Below are 17,980 nucleotides of genomic sequence, written 5' to 3' on the forward strand. Positions count from 1 at the left end.
CCTGGGGAGATAGATTTAACCAATCTTCCTGAAAAAGAATTCAAAATAAAGGTCATAACCATGCTGATGGACTTGAAGAGAAATATGCAAGAGCTGAGGGAGAATACAGAAATAAAACAATCTCTGAAAGGACTTAAAAGCAGAATGGATGAGATGCAAGAGGCCATTAATGGAATAGAAATCAGAGAACAAGAACACAGAGAAGCTGACACAGAGAGAGATAAAAGGATCGCCAGGAATGAAAGAATATTAGGAGAACTGTGTGACCAATTGAAATGGGACAATATCCTCATTATAGGGGAACCAGAAGAAGAAGAGAGAGAAAAAGGGATAGAAAGTGTCTTTAAAGAAATAATTGCTGAAAACTTCTCCAAACTGGGAGAGTAAATAGTCTCCCAGACCACAGAAGCACACAGAACTCCCAACACATAGGACCCAAGGAGGACAACACCAAGACCCATAATAATTAAAATGGCAAAGATCAAAGACAACGACAGAGTATTAAAGGAAGCCAGAGAGAGAAAAAAGGTCACCTACAAAGGAAAACCGATCAGGTTATCATCAGACTTCTCAACAGAAACCTTACAGACCAGAAGAGAATGTCATGATATATTTAATGCAATGAAACAGAAGGGCCTTGAACCAAGGATACTGTATCCAGCACGATTATCATTTAAATATGAAGGAGGGATTAAACAATGCCCAGACAAGCAGAAGTTGAGGGAAAATGTTTCACACAAACCACCTCTACAGGGTATTTTAGAGGGACTGCTCTAGATGGAAGCATTCCTAAGGCTAAACCAATGTCACCAGAGAAAATAAAATCACAGCAAAGAAAGGGGATCAAATACTAACTAAAGGCAAAAAATAAAAACAACTACCCACAAAAGCAGTCAAAGGAAACACAAAAGAGCACAAAATAAAAGGCCTAACATACAAAGAATGGAGGAGGAGGAATAAGAAGGGAGAGAAATAAAGAATCATCAGACTGTGTTTATAACAGCTTAATAAGTGAGTTAAGTTAGACAGTAAGATAGTAAAGAAGCTAACCTTGAACCTTTGGTAACCACGAATCTAAAGCCTGCAATGGCAATAAGTACATACCTATTGATAATCACCCTAAATGTAAATGGACTGAATGCACCAATCAAAAGATATAGAGCCACTGAATGGATAAAAAAACAAGACCCATCTATATGCTGCTTACAGGAGACTCACCTCAATCCCAAAGACATGTACAGACTAAAACTCAAGGAACGGAAAAACATATTTCATGCAAACAACAAGGAGAAAAAAGCAGGTGTTACAGTACTAGTATGAGATAAAATAGACTTGAAACAAATAAAGTAATGAGATAAATAAGGACATTACATAATGATAAAAGGGTCAATCCAACAAGAGGATATAACCATTGTAAATATATATGCACCCAATACATGAGAACCAGCATATGTGAAACAAATACTAACAGAATTAAAGGAGGAAATTGAATGCAATGCATTTATTTTAGGAGACCTCAAAACAAAACTCACTTCAAAAGACAAATCAACCAGACAGAAAATAAGTAAGGACACAGAGGCACTCAACAACACAGTAGAACAGATGGACCTAATAGACTTCTATAGAACTCTACACCCAAAAGCAAAGGATACACATTCTTCTCAAGTGCACATGGAACATTCTCCAAAATAGACCACATACTAAGCCACAAAAAGAGCATCAGTAAATTCAAAAAGATTGAAATACTACCAACCAACTTCTCAAACCACAAAGGTATAAAACTAAAAATAAATTGTACAAAGAAAGCAAAAAGTCTCACAAACACATGGAGGCTTAACAACATGCTCCTAAAGAATCAATGGGTCAATGACCAAATCGAAATAGACATCCAGCAATATATGGAAACAAATGACAACAACAACACAAAGCCCCAACTTCTGTGGGATGCAGTGAAAGCAGTTTAAAGAGGAGAGTATATAGCAATCCAGGCATATTTAAAGAAGGAAGAACAATACCAAATGAAAAGTCTAACGTCACATTTATTGAAATTGGTAAAAGAAGAACAAATGAGGCCTAAAGTCAGCAGAAGGAGGGACATAATAAAGATCAGAGAAGAAATAAATAAAATTGAGAAGAATAAAACAATACCAAAAATCAATGAAACCAAGAGCTGGTTCTTTGAGAAAATAAACAAAATAGATATGCCTCTAGCCAAACTTATTAAGAGAAAAAGAGAATCAACACAAATCAACAGAATCACAAATGAGACCGGAAAAATCACGACAGACTCCACAGAAATACAAAGAATTATTAAAGACTACTATGAAAACCTATATGCCAACAAGCTGGAAAACCTAGAAGAAAAGGACAACTTCCTAGAAAAATACAACCTTCCAAGACTGACCAAAGAAGAAACGCAAAAGTTAAACAAACCAATTACGAGCAAAGAAATTGAAACAGTAATCAAAAAACTACCCAAGAACAAAACACCCGGGCTGGAAGGATTTACCTCGGAATTTTATCAGACACAGAGAGAAGACATAATACACATTCTCCTTAAAGATTTCCAAAAAATAGAAGAGGAGGGAATACTCCCAAACTCATTCTATGAAGCCAACATCACCCTAATACCAAAACCAGGCAAAGACCCCGCCAAAAAAGAAAATTACAGACCAATATCCCTGATTAATGTAGATGCAAAAATACTTAATAAAATATTAGCAAACTGAATACCAAAGTATATCAAAGGATCATACACCATGAACAAGTGGGATTCATCCCAGGGATGCAAGGATGGTACAACATTCGAAAATCCATCTACATCATCCACCACATCAACAAAAAGAAAGAGAAAAATGACATGATCATCTCCATAGATGCTGAAAAAGCATTTGACAAAATTCAACATCCATTCATGATAAAAACTCTCAGCAAAATGGGAATAGAGGGCAAGTACCTCAACATAATAAAGGCCATATATCATAAACACACAACCAACATTATATTGAACAGCGAGAAGCTGAAAGCTTTTCCTCTGAGATCGGGAACTTGACAGGGATGCCCACTCTCCCCACTGTTATTTAACATAGTACTGGAGGTCCTAGCCACGGCAATCAGACAAAATAAAGAAATACAAGGAATCCAGATTGGTAAAGAAGAAGTTAAACTCTCACTATTTGCAGATGACATGATATTGTACATTAAAAATCCCAAAGACTCCACCCCAAAACTACTAGAACTGATATCAGAATACAGGAAAAGTTGAAGGATACAAAATCAACACACAGAAATCTGTAGCTTTCCTATACACTAACAATGAACCAATAGAAAGAGAAAACAGGAAAACAATTCCATTCACAATTGCATCAAAAAGAATAAAATACCTAGGAGCCATGGACATACAATGGCGAAATGACAGTCTCTTCAACAGGTGGTGCTGGCAAAACTGGACAGCTACATGTAGGAGAATGAAACCGGACCATTGTCTAACCCCATATACAAAAGTAAATTCAAAATGGATCAAAGACCTGAATGTAAGCCATGAAACCATTAAATTTGTGGAAAAAAACATAGGGAAAAACCTCCCAGACATAAACATTTGTTTATGTCTCTTCTTGAACATATCTCCCTGGGCAAGGAAAACAACAGCAAAAATGAACAAGTGGTAGAGGGGCGGAAGATGGCGGCGTGAGTAGAGCAGCGGAAATCTCCTCCCAAAACCACATATATCTATGAAAATATAACAAAGACAACCCTTCCTAGAATAAAGACCAGAGGACACAGGACAATATCCAGACCACATCCGCACCTGAGAGAACCCAGCGCCTCTCGAAGGGGGTAAGATACAAGCCCCGGCCAGGCGGGAGCCGAGCGCCCATCCCCCCAGCTCCCGGCGGGAGAAGAATAGGCAGAGCGGGAGGGAGACGGAGCCCAGGACTTCCAAACACCCAGCCCCAGCCATCCGGGCCCAGACACAGTACGTGCCCAGGGGACCCTGGATGCTAGGGAAACAGGACAGCAAGAACAGTGAGCGGGCACTGGAGGCCGGGTGCCGGAGGACATAAGAAAAGTGCGCGACCATTTTTTTTTTGCTTTTTTGCTGTTTTGTTTTGGCGAGCGCTTTTTGGAAGTCTTAAAGGGATAGGGACCCCAATACCAGGGAAACAGGGCAGCAAGAAGAGTGAGCGGGCACCGGTGGCCTGGCGCAGGAAGACACCAGAAAAGCGAGCGCCCATTTTTTTTAATTTTTTTTTTTTTTTTGCTGTTTTGTATTGGCAAGCGCTTTTTGGTAGTCTTAAAGGGATAGGGACCCCAATACTAGGGAAGCAGGGCAGCAAGACCGGTGAGCAGAGGCCTGAGACTGCCACCGGAGAATAAAGAAAAATGAGCGACCACCTTTTTTTTTTTTAATTAAAAAAAATTTATTTATTTTTTTTTGGTGGTCGTTGTTTTCTTTTGGCGGGTGCTTTTTGGAAGTCTTAAAGGGGCAGGGCGGGACATTTAACCCAGAGGTAGGGAATCCGGGGATCTCTGGGCACGCTAACCCCTGGGCTGCAGAGAGCAGGGAGGCCCCTTACGGAGATAAATAGCCTCCCAGCCACTCCTGATCCAACGCGACTCCACCACTTTGGAGTAGCTGCCCGAGCCAGGACAAGCCCACAGCAATAGCGGAGATTAACTCCATAGCAGCCGGGCAGGAAGCAGAAACCCTATCTGTGCGCAGCTGTGCAGCACAAGCCACTAGAGGTCGCTGTTCTCCCAGGAGAGGAGGGCCACAAAACAACAAGGAAGGAAGTTCTGCCAGCCGTCACTCGTCCCAGCTCTGCAAACTATTCCTATCACCATGAAAAGGCAAAGCTACAGGCAGACAAAGATCACAGAGACAACACCAGAGAAGGAGACAGACCTAACCAGTCTTCCTGAAAAAGAATTCAAAATAAGAACCATAAACATGCTGACAGAGATGCAGAGAAATACGCAAGAGAAATGGGATGAAGTCTGGAGGGAGATCACAGATGCCAGAAAGGAGATCACAGAAATCAAACAAACTCTGGAAGGGTTTATAAGCAGAATGTACAGAATGCAAGAGGCCATTGATGGAATTGAAATCAGAGAACAGGAATGCATAGAAGCTGACATAGAGAGATACAAAAGGATCTCCAGGAATGAAACAATATTAAGAGAACTGTGTGATCAATCCAAAAGGAACAATATCAGTATTATAGGGGTCCCAGAAGAAGAAGAGAGAGGAAAAGAGATGGAAAGTATCTTAGAAGAAATAATTGCTGAAAACTTCCAAAAACTGGGGGAGGAAATAATCGAACAGACCACGGAAATACACAGAACCCCCAACAGAAAGGATCCAAGGAGGACAACACAAAGACACATAATAATTAAAATGGCAAAGATCAAGGAAAAGGAAAGAGTTTTAAAGGCACCTAGAGAGAAAAAGGTCACCTATAAAGGGAAACGCATCAGGCTAACATCAGATTTCTCAACAGAAACCCTACAGGCCAGAAGAGAATGGCATGATATATTTAATACAATGAAACAGAAGGGCCTTGAACCAAGGATACTGTATCCAGCACGACTATCATTCAAATATGATGGAGGGATTAAACAATTCCCAGACAAACAAAAGCTCAGGGAAATTGCTTTCCACAAACCACCTCTACAGAACATCTTACAGGGACTGCTCTAGATGGGAGCACTCCTAGAAAGAGCACAGTACAAAACACCCAACATATGAAGAATCGAGGAGGAGGAACAAGAAGGGAGAGAAGAAAAGAATCTCCAGACACTGTATATAACAGCTCAATAAGCAATCTAAGTTAGGCAGTAAGATACTAAAGAGGATAACCTTGAACCTTTGGTAACCACAAATTCAAAGCCTGCAATGGCAATAAGTACATATCTTTCAATAGTCACCCTAATGTTAATGGATTGAATGCACCAATCAAAAGACACAGAGTAACAGAATGGATAAAAAAGCAAGACCCATCTATATGCTGCTTACAAGAAACTCACCTCAAACCCAAAGACATGTACAGACTAAAAGTCAAGGGATGGAAAAACATATTTCAAGCAAACAACAGCGAGAAGAAAGCAGGGGTTGCAGTACTAATATCAGAGAAAATAGACTTCAACACAAAGAAAGTAACAAGAGATAAAGAAGGACACTACATAATGATAAAGGGCTCAGTCCAACAAGAGGATATAACCATTCTAAATATATATGCACCCAACACAGGATCACCAGCATATGTGAAACAAATACTAACAGAACTAAAGGGGGATATAGACTGCAATGCATTCATTCTAGGAGGCTTCAACATACCACTAACCCCAAAGGATAGATCCACCGGGCAGAAAATAAGTAAGGACACGGAAGCACAGAACAACACAGTAGAGCAGATGGACCTAATAGACATCTATAGAACTCTACATCCAAAAGCAACAGGATATACATTCTTCTCAAGTGCACATGAAACATTCTCCAGAATAGATCACATACTAGGCCACAGAAAGAGCGTCAAAAAATTCCAAAAGATTCAAATCCTACCAAACAACTTTTCAGACCACAAAGGCATAAAACTAGAAATAAACTGTACAAAGAAAGCAAAGAGGCTTACAAACACATGGAGTCTTAACAACACGCCCCTAAATAATCAATGGATCAATGACCAAATCAAAATGGAGATCCAGCAATATATGGAAACAAATGACAACAACAACACTAAGCCCCAACTTCTGTGGGATGCAGCAAAAGCAGTCTTAAGAGGAAAGTATATACCAATCCAAGCATATTTTAAAAAGGAAGCACAATCCCAAATGAATGGTCTAAAGTCACAATTATCGAAATTGGAAAAAGAAGAACAGATGAGGCCTAAGGTCAGCAGAAGGAGGGACATAATAAAGATCAGAGAAGAAAAAAATAAAATTGAGAAGAATAAAACAATAGCAAAAATCAATGAAACCAAGAACTGGTTCTTCGAGAAAATAAACAAAATAGATAAGCCTCTAGCCAGACTTATTAAGAAGAAAAGAGAGTCAACACAAATCAACAGTATCAGAAACGAGAAAGTAAAAATCACGGCAGACCCCACAGAAATACAAAGAATTATTAGAGAATACTATGAAAACCTATATGTTAACAAGCTGGGAAACCTAGGAGAAATGGACAACTTCCTAGAAAAATACAACCTTACAAGATTGACCCAGAAAGAAACAGAAAATCTAAACAGACCAATTACCAGCAATGAAATTGAAGCGGTAATCAAAAAACTACCAAAGAAAAGATCCCCTGGGCCAGATGGATTTACCTCGGAATTTTATCAGACCTACAGGGAAGACATGATACCCATTCTCCTTAAAGTTTTCCAAAAAATAGAGGAGGAGAGGATACTCCCAAACTCATTCTATGAAGCTAACATCACCCTAATACCAAAACCAGGCAAAGACCCCACCAAAAAAGAAAACTACAGACCAATATCCCTGATGAACGTAGATGCAAAAATACTCAACAAAATATTAGCAAACCGAATTCAAAAATACATCAAAAGGATCATACACCATGACCAAGTGGGATTTATCTCCCCGGGAAGCAAGGATGGTACAACATTCAAAAGTCCATCAACATCATCCACCACATCAACAAAAAGAAAGACAAAAACCACATGATCATCTCCATAGATGCTGAAAAAGCATTTGACAAAGTTCAACATCCATTCATGATAAAAACTCTCAGCATAATGGGAATAGAGGGCAAGTAACTCAACATAATAAAGGCCATCTATGATAAACCCACAGCCAACACTATATTGAACAGCGAGAAGCTGAAAGCATTTCCTCTGAGATCGGGAACTTGACAGGGATGCCCACTCTCTCCACTGTTATTTAACATAGTACTGGAGGTCCTAGCCATGGCAATCAGAAAAAACAAAGAAATACAAGGAATCCAGATTGGTAAAGAAGAAGTTAAACTGTCACTATTTGCAGATGACATGATACCGTACCTAAAAAACCCTAAACACTCCACTCCAAAACTACTAGAACTGATATCGGAATACAGCAAAGTTGCAGGATACAAAATAAACACACAGAAATCTGTTGCTTTCCCATATACTAACAATGAACCAACAGAAAGAGAAATCAGGAAAACAACTCCATTCACAATTGCATCAAAAAAAATAAAATACCTAGGAATAAACCTAACCAAAGAAGTGAAAGACTTATACTCTGAAAACTACAAGTCACTCTTAAGAGAAATTAAAGGGGACACTAACAGATGGAAACTCATCCCATGCTCGTGGCTAGGAAGAATTAATATCGTCAAAATGGCCATCCTGCCCAAAGCAATATATAGATTTGATCCAATCCCTATGAAACTACCAGCAACATTCTTCAATGAACTGGAACAAATAATTCAAAAATTCATATGGAAACACCAAAGACCCCGAATAGCCAAAGCAATCCTGAGAATGAAGAATAAAGTAGGGGGATCTCACTCCCCAACTTCAAGCTCTACTATAAAGCCATAGTAATCAAGACAATCTGGTTCTGGCACAAGAGCAGAGCCACAGACCAATGGAACAGACTAGAGAATCCAGACATTAACCCAGACATATATGGTCAATTAATATTTGATAAAGGAGCCATGGACATACAATGGGGAAATTACAGTCTCTTCAACAGGTGGTGCTGGCAAAACTGGACAGCTACATGTAGGAGAATGAAATTGGACCATTGTCTAACCCCATATACAAAAGTAAAGTCAAAATGGATCAAAGACCTGAATGTAAGTCATGAAACCATTAAACTCTTTTAAGAAAACATAGGCAAAAACCTCTTAGACATAAAAATGAGTGACCTCTTCTTGAACATATCTCCGTGGGCAAGGAAAACAACAGCCAAAATCAGTAAGTGGGACTATATTAAGCTTAAAAGCTTCTGCACAGCAAAGGACACCATCAATAGAACAAAAAGGATCCCTAGAGTATGGGAGTTTATATTTGAAAATGACACATCCGATAAAGGCTTGACGTCCAGAATATATAAAGAGCTCACATGCCTCAAAAAACAAAAAACAAATAACCTAATTAAAAAATGGGCAGAGGAACTGAACAGACAGTTCTCCAAAAAAGAAATACAGATGGCCAACAGACACATGAAAAGATGCTCCACATCACTAATTATCAGAGAAATGCAAATTAAAACTACAATGAGGTATCACCTCACACCAGTAAGGATGGCTGCCATCCAAAAGACAAACAACAACAAATGTTGGCGAGGCTGTGGAGAAAGTGGTACCCTCCTACACTGCTGGTGGGAATGTAAGTTAGTTCAGCCATTGTGGAAAGCAGTATGGAGGTACATCAAAATGCTCAAAACAGACTTACCATTTGACCCAGGAATTGCACTCCTAGGAATTTACCCTAAGAATGCAGCAATCAAGTATGAGAAAGATCAGTGCACCTCTATGGTTATCGCAGCACTATTTACAATAGCCAAGAATTGGAAGACACCTAAATGTCCATCGATAGATGAATGGATAAAGAAGATGTGGTACATATACACAATGGAATACTACTCAGCCATAAGAAAAGGGAAAATCCAACCATTTGCAGCAACATGGAAGGAGCTGGAGGGTATTATGCTCAGCGGAACAAGCCAAGCAGAGAAAGAGAAATACCAAATGATTTCACTTATCTGTGGAATATAAGAACGAAGAAAAAACTGAAGGAACAAAACAGCATCAGAATCACAGAACTCAAGAATGGACTAACAGGTACCAAAGGGGAAGGAACTGGGGAGGATGGGTGGGTACGGAGGGATAAGTGGGGGGGAGAAGTAGGGGGGTATTAAGATTAGCATGCATGGGGGGGTAGGAGAAAAGGGAGGGCTGTACAACACAGAGAAGGCAAGTAGTGATTCTACAACATTTTGCTCTGCTGATGGACAGTGACTGTAAAGGGGTTTATAGGGGAGACCTGGTATAGGGGAGAGCCTAGTAAAGATAATATTCTTCAGGTAAGTGTAGATTAGTGATACCAAAAACAAAACAAAACAAAACAAAAAAGTGCAGTTCCTGTGTGGTAACCTCCAATGAGTTCTGCACAAGGGTATAAAGGGCATATAAAAGTGTAGGCAAACGGTCTGTTTGCGTTTATACAGAAGATCAAAGCCTAATTGGGCTATACCGAACATGAACTAAGATACGATATGAAAGAGAACTTCCAACATAGGCACTCTCTGGAAGACTCATGCCAGAAGATGATCATCAAAAAACCCCAACAAAGATCCACGCACTGCTACAGCTGTAGATGCACTCATCCCACCAGCTCCTGGACTTGCCATGGGAATGAAGGAGATATCTAAGCTGGCCTGTGCATACAGTAATATAACAAATTTGACTGGATCTATACTGTTGGAACTCAACCAAGAATTAGGAGAAGTGCAAATTGTAGCGCTCCAAAATCTTACAACTACAGACTATTTACTGTTAAAAGAACATAAGGGATGTGAACATTCCCCAGGAATGGGTTGTTTTAATTTGTCTGATTTCTCTCAGACTGTTCAAGTTCAGTTGGACAATATCCACCATATCATAGATAAGTTTTCACAAATGCCTAAGGTGCCTAACTGGTTTTCTTGGTTTCACTGCAGATGGCTGGTAATTACAGATATGCTTTGGTTATGTAACTATACTCCTATTATGTTAATGCGTGTGTGCAATTTAAGTAGTAGCTTAAAACCTATACATGCTGAAGTTACTCTACAAGAAGATATGTCAAAGAAATAATCAATCTTCCCATGTTTTCTTCCGCCTTCTACTTCTATAGCTTTTCTTCTTCCTTCCTAATTACAACCCTTAAATAGAATTCGTGCCTCATATCAAATTTACCGAGTATCATAATTCTTCCAAGTGGTAAAGATACCTCAAGACAAATGCTGGGCATAGAAGCCACAGGGCATAAATATTCAAAGAAATAAAAAGCTAACCATTTCAAACAATAAGGCTTCTCTCTCACTTACCAACTTTATATTTCCCTGTATGGCCCCGGAAGATGACTTGTTAGCCAGAGACGGGTAAGATTCCTCAAGGGATGAACAACCTAAGACAGGCAGAGTCGCAGGGGGGTCATCAGGTGAGAAATTGGGGATCAACAGAGGTGAGGCTTAGAACCTCACCCCCCCGTTCTGAGAGAAATCTTCTGCATCCGTGGATGTTTTATTGCCCTTGTCTAGCTTGGATTAACACATAGTCTACAGGCACACACCTGATCATCTACATGTGCTCTCTTACAACACTAAACTATGTTTTCTACCTTTATCTTGTATCTACCTACCACTTCAGCATTTATTAAAAATAATAATAATAAAGAGAGAAATGTGGTATCCACATATAAATCAAGTATAAAAACCAAATGAGTATTCATATTTGAACTGACTGTTTATAGTTCATAATGCAGGAGCAAAACCGAAAGTTTCTGTGATGACTGCCCTTGTACAGTTCACTATGTAACTTATTCATTATGTAAGAATTTGTTCTCCATGTAAGAACTTGTTTGTTATGCCTTAGAAGATTGGACACTGATGAAAATTAGGCTTGGGGTGGATTATTGATTATGCATTGAGCACTGACTCCCCTATACAGAATTTTATTGTTGTTAACAACCATTTGATCAATAAATATGAGAGATGCCCTCACAAAAAAAAAAAAAAAAAGGACAGACTTCCAATGGTAAAATAAATAAGTAACCGGGATGTAATGTATAGCATAAGGAATATAGTCAAGATATTGTAACAGCTTGGTAGGGTGATAGCTGGAACCTAGAATTATGTATATAAATGTTTTATCTCTGTGTTGTACACTTGAAACTAATATAATCTAATACTGTGCGTCAACTACCCTTCAATAAAAAATAATTATCAAAAAAATAAACAAATAAATATAAATAAAAATTTAAAAATGAACAAGTGGGACTATATTAAGCTGAAAAGCTTCTGTACAGCAAAAGACATCATCAATAGAACAAAAAGGAACCCTACCGTATGGGAGAATATATTTGAAAATGACACATCCGATAAAGACTTGACGTCTAGAATATATAAAGAGCTCACATGCCTCAACAAACAAAACTCAAATAATCCAATTAAAAAATGGGCAGAGGAACTGAACAGACAGTAATCCAAAAAAGAAATACAGATGGCCAACAGACACATGAAAAGATGCTCCATATCACTAATTATCAGAGAAATGCAAATTAAAACTACAATGAGGTATCACCTCACACCAGTAAGGATGGCTGCCATCCAAAAGACAAACAACAACAAATGTTGGCGAGGCTGTGGAGAAAGGGGTACCCTCCTACACTGCTGGTGGAAATGTAAACTAGTTCAACCATTGTGGAACGCAGTATGGAGGTTCATCAAAATGCTCAAAACAGACTTGCCATTTGACCCAGGAACTCCACTCCTAGGAATTTACTCTAAGAACGCAGCAATCAAGTTTGAGAAAGACCAATGCACCCCTATGTTTATTGCAGCACTATTTACAATAGCCAAGAATTGGAAACAACCTAAATGTCCATCGGTAGATGAATGGATAAAGAAGATGTGGTACATATACACAATGGAATACTACTCAGCCATAAGAAGAGGGCAAATCCTACCATTTGCAGCAACATGGATGGAGCTGGAGAATATTATGCTCAGTGAAATAATCCAAGCAGAGAAAGAGAAATACCAAATGATTTCACTCATCTGTGGAGTATAAGAACAAAGGAAAAACTGAAGGAACGAAACAGCAGCGGAATCACAGAACCCAAGAATGGACTAACAGGTGCCAAAGGGAAAAGGACTGGGGAGGATGGTTTGGTAAGGAGGGATAAGGTGGGGGGAGGGAGAAGGGGGTATTAAGATCAGCATGCATAGGAGGGGTGGGAGAAAGGGGAGGGCTGTATAACACAGAGAAGACAAGTAGTGATTCTACAACATTTAGCTATGCTGATGAACAGTGAGTGTAAAGGGGTTTATAGCGGGGACCTGGTATAGGGGTGAGCCTAGTAAACATAATATTCTTCATGTAAGTGTAGATTAAAGATAACAAAAAAAAAGAAAGAAAAGGGGTTTACTTCATGATAGGAAAAAACTAACTGTAAATCAACGATTAATGCATGCTTTAAGTATCCTTAACTTTGATCACTTAAAGGGTGTCAGATGATCGGCTGTGGAGGTACACTTTTCTGATAATATTCCTTTCTCTTAAAAAAAAAAAGCATTTCCTGTTTGGTGACCTCCAATGAGTTCTACACAATGGTATAAAGGGCAGATCAAAGTGTTGGCAAAGGGTCTGTTTGTATTTATACAGAGGATCAAAGCCTAATTTAGCTACCCAGAAAGTGAACTAAGATATGATATGAAGAAGAACTTCCAACATCAGCACTCTCTGGAAGAGTCATACCAGAAGATGATCATCAAAAAACCTCAACAAAGGTCCAGGCGATGCTGCAGTTGTAGCTGCATTCATCCCACCAATTCCTGTACTTGCCATGGGAATGAAGAAGGAGATATCTAAGCTGGCCTGTGCATACAGTAAAACAACAAAACTGACTGGATCTACACTGTTGTAACTCAACCAAGAATTAGGAGGAGTGCAAGTTGTAGCGCTCCAAAATCTTACAACTACAGACTATCTACTGTTAAAAGAACATATGGGATGTGAACAGCTCCCAGGAATGGCCTGTTTTAATTTGTCTGACTTCTCTCAGACTGTTCAAATACAGTTGGACAATATCCATCATATCATAGACAAATTTTCACAAATGCCTAGGGTGCCTAACTGGTTTTCTTGGCCTCACTGGAGATGGCTGGTAATTATAGATCTGCTTTTGTTATGTAACTGTATTCCTATTATGTTAATGTGTGTGTGCAATTTAGTAGTTTAAAACCTATACATGCTTAAATTACAAGAAGATATGTCAAAGAAATAATCAATCTTCCCATGTTTTCTTCCGTCTGCTACCTCTATAGCTTTTCTTCTTCCTTCCTAATTACAACCCTTAAATAGAATTCGTGCCTCATATCAAATTTACCGAGTATCATAATTCCTCCAAGTGCTAAAGATACCTCAAGACAAATGCTGGGCATAGAAGCTTCAGGGCATAAATCTGCAAAGAAGTAAAAAGCTAACCTTTTCAAACAATATGTCTTCTTTCTCACTTACCAACTTTACATCTCCCTGTATGGCCCCGGAAGATGACTGGTTAGCCAGAGATGGGTAAGATTCCTCAAGGGAGGAACAACCTAAGACAGGCACAGTCGCAGGGGGGCCATCAGGTGAAAAACTGGGGATCAACAAAGGTGAGGCTTAGAACCTCACCCCCCCGTTCTGAGAGAAATCTTCTGCATCCGTGGATGTTTTATTGCCCTTGTCTAGCTTGGATTAACACATAGTCTACAGGCACACACCTGATCATCTACATTTGCTCTCTTACAACACTAAACTATGTTTTCTACCTTTATCTTGTATCTACCTACCACTTCAGCATTTATTAAAAATAATAATAATAATAATAAAGAGAGAAATGTGGTATCCACATATAAATCAAGTATAAAAACCAAATGAGTATTCATATTTGACCTGATTGTTTATGGTTCCTAATGCGTGATCAAAACCAAAAGTTTCTGTGATGACTGTCCTTGCACTGTTCACCATGTAAGAACTTATCCACTATGTAAGAATTTGTTCACCATGTAAGAACTTGTTCATTATACTTTAGAAGATTGGAAGAAAAAAAAGAATATAAGATAAGGCCTCTGAAAGAGATAGAAATTTTTGTTTTCCAGTATGTATGAACTTGGTTTTCCCCAGGGCTTTACTATTTTCTTGGTGTAAGTTCTCTACCAAAGACTGTACTGGGGAGGAATCCGAACTACATTGGGGAACAAATAGCTTTTCTGTTGATTCCATTGGGATTAATTAAAAATAGAATTACTTTTTTAAAAAAAATCACATGATCATCTCCATAGACGCTGAAAAAGCATTCAACAAAATCCCACTTCATTCATGATAAAAACTCTCAACAAAATGGGTATAGAGGGAAAGTACCTCAGCATAATAAAGGTTATATATGACAGACCCACAGCCAACATCATACTGAACAGCGAGAAGCTAAAAGCTTTTCACCCAAGATCAGGAACAAGACAGGGATGCCAACTCTCCCCACTGCTATTCAACATAGTACTGGAGGTCCTAGCCATGGCAATTAGACAAAACAAAGAAATACAAGGAATCCAGATTGGTAAAGAAGTCAAACTGTCACTATTTGCAGATGACATGATATTGTCCATAAAAAAACCCTAAAGACTCCACTTCAAAACTAATAGAACTGATATCAGAATACAGGAAAATTGCAGGATAGAAAATTAATACACAGAAGTCTGAGGCTTTCCTATACACTAACAATGAACTAATAGAAAGAGAAACCAGGAAAACAATTCCATTCACAATTGCATCAGAAAAATTAAATACCTATGAATAAACCTAACCAAGGAAGTGAAAGACCTATACCCCCAAAACTATAAGACATTCTTATGAGAAATTAAAGAGGACACTAACAAATGGAAACTCATCCCATGTTTTTGGCTAGGAAGAATTAATATTGTCAAAATGTCCATCCTGCCCAAAGCAATCTAAAGATTCAATGCAATCCCCATCAAATTACCAACAGCATTCTTCAATGAACTGGAACAAATAGTTCTAAAATTCATATGGAACCACCAAAGACACAGAAAAGCTAAAGCAATCCTGAGGAGGAAGAGTAAAGTGGGAGGGATCTTGCTCCCCAACTTCAAGCTCTACTACAAAGCCACAGTAATCAAGACAATTTGGTATTGGAACAAGAACAGAGCCAAAGACCAGTGGAACAGAATAGAGTCTCCAGATATTAACCCAAACATATATGGTCATTTAATATTCGATAAAGGAGCCATGGATATACAATGGGGAAATGACAGCCTCTTCAACAGCTGGTGCTGGCAAAACTGGACAGCTACATGTAAGAGAATGAAACTGGATCACTGTCTAACCCCATATACAAAAGTAAATTTGAAATGGATCAAAGACCTGAATGTAAGTCATGAAACCATAAAACTCTTAGAAAAAAACATAGGCAAAAATCCCTTGGACGTAAATATTAGTGACTTCTTCACGAACCTATCTCTCCGGGCAAGGGAAACAAAAGCAAAAATGAACAAGTGGGACTATATCAAGCTGAAAAGCTTCTGTACAGTAAAGGACACCATCAATAGAACAAAGAGGTATCCTACAGTATGGGAGAATATATTCATAAATGACAGATCTGATAAAGGGTTGACATCCAAAATATATAAAGAGTTCATGCAGCTCAACAAACAAAAAGCGAACAATCCAATTAAGAAATGGGCAGAGGAGCTGAACAGACAGTTCTCCAAAGAAGAAATTCAGATGGTCAACAGACACATGAAAAGATGCTCCTCATCGCTAATCATCAAAGAAATGTAAATTATAACCACAATGAGGTATCACCTCACACCAGTAAGGATCGCCACCATCCAAAAGACAAACAACAGCAAATGTTGGTGAAGTTGTGGAGAAAGGGGATCCCTCCTACACTGCTGGTGGGAATGTAAACTAGTTCAACCATTGTGGAAAGCAATATGGAGGTTCCTCAAAAAGCTCAAAATAGAGATACCATTTGACCCAGGAATCCTACTTCTAGGAATTTACCCTAAGAATGCAGCATCCCAGTTTGAAAAAGAGATGTGCCCCTATGTTTATCACAGCACTATTTACAATAGACAAGAAATGGAAGCAACCTAAGCGTCCATCAGTAGATGAATAGATAAAGAAGATGTGGTACATATATGCAATGGAATATTATTCAGCCATAAGAAGAAAACAAATCCTACCATTTGCAATAATGTGGATTGAGTTAGAGGGTACTATGCTCAGTGAAATAAGCCAGTCAGAGAAAGTCAGGTACCAAGTGATTTCACTCATACGTGGAGTATAGGAACAAAGGAAAAACTGAAGGAACAAAACAGCAGCAGAATCACAGAACCCAAGAATGGACTAACAGTTACCAAAGGGAAAGGGACCAGGTAGGATGGGTGGGAAGGGAGGGAGAAGGGAGGGAAGAAGAAAGGGGGTCTTATGATTAGCATGTATAATGTTGGGGGAGGTACGGGGAGGGCTGTGCAACACAGAGAAGACAAGTAGTGATTTTACAGCATCTTACTATGCTGATGGACAGTGACTAATGGGGTATGTGGGGGGGACTTGGTGAAGGGGGGACTCCAGTAAACATAATGTTCCTCATGTAATTGTAGATTAATGATACCAAAATTAAAAAAAAAGAAAAAGAAAACAAAGTGTAAAATTGCCTTTATTCTCAGATGATGTAAGTGTGTACATAGAAAATCCCTAGGAATCAACAACAAAAGTTAATAAAAGTATTTGTTAATTTAGTAAGGTAAAGGATACAAGGTCAGTATTTAAACATTATTTGTATTTATCCTAGCCAGTAATTAAACTAAAAATTTTAATTTAAATAGTCAATGATATTTGCAACAGAAAAAAAGCCATAAGATACTTAGGAATAAAGTTAACAAAACAGCTGCATGATCAGTAAATGGCAAACTACAGAATACTGTTGAGAGAAATTAAAGAATAAAACAAATGAAGAGATATACCATGTTCATACTTTGGAAAACTCAGTATTGTTAAGATATCAAATATCTCCAAAATTACCTATAGACCCAATGCAATTCCATCCAAAACTCCAGCAGGATTTTTCTAAATGAAAATTGATAAGCTGACTTTAAAGTTATATGAAGAGAGGCAAAACACTTCAACTACCCAAAATAATTTTGAAAAAGAATACAGTCAAAGGATTTAGAGCACTGGCAATCCATTTGTAAAGGCTTCCTTACATCC

The sequence above is a fragment of the Manis pentadactyla genome, chromosome 2 (assembly GCF_030020395.1).
Source record: "Manis pentadactyla isolate mManPen7 chromosome 2, mManPen7.hap1, whole genome shotgun sequence".
NCBI classification, from domain to species: Eukaryota; Metazoa; Chordata; class Mammalia; order Pholidota; family Manidae; genus Manis; species Manis pentadactyla.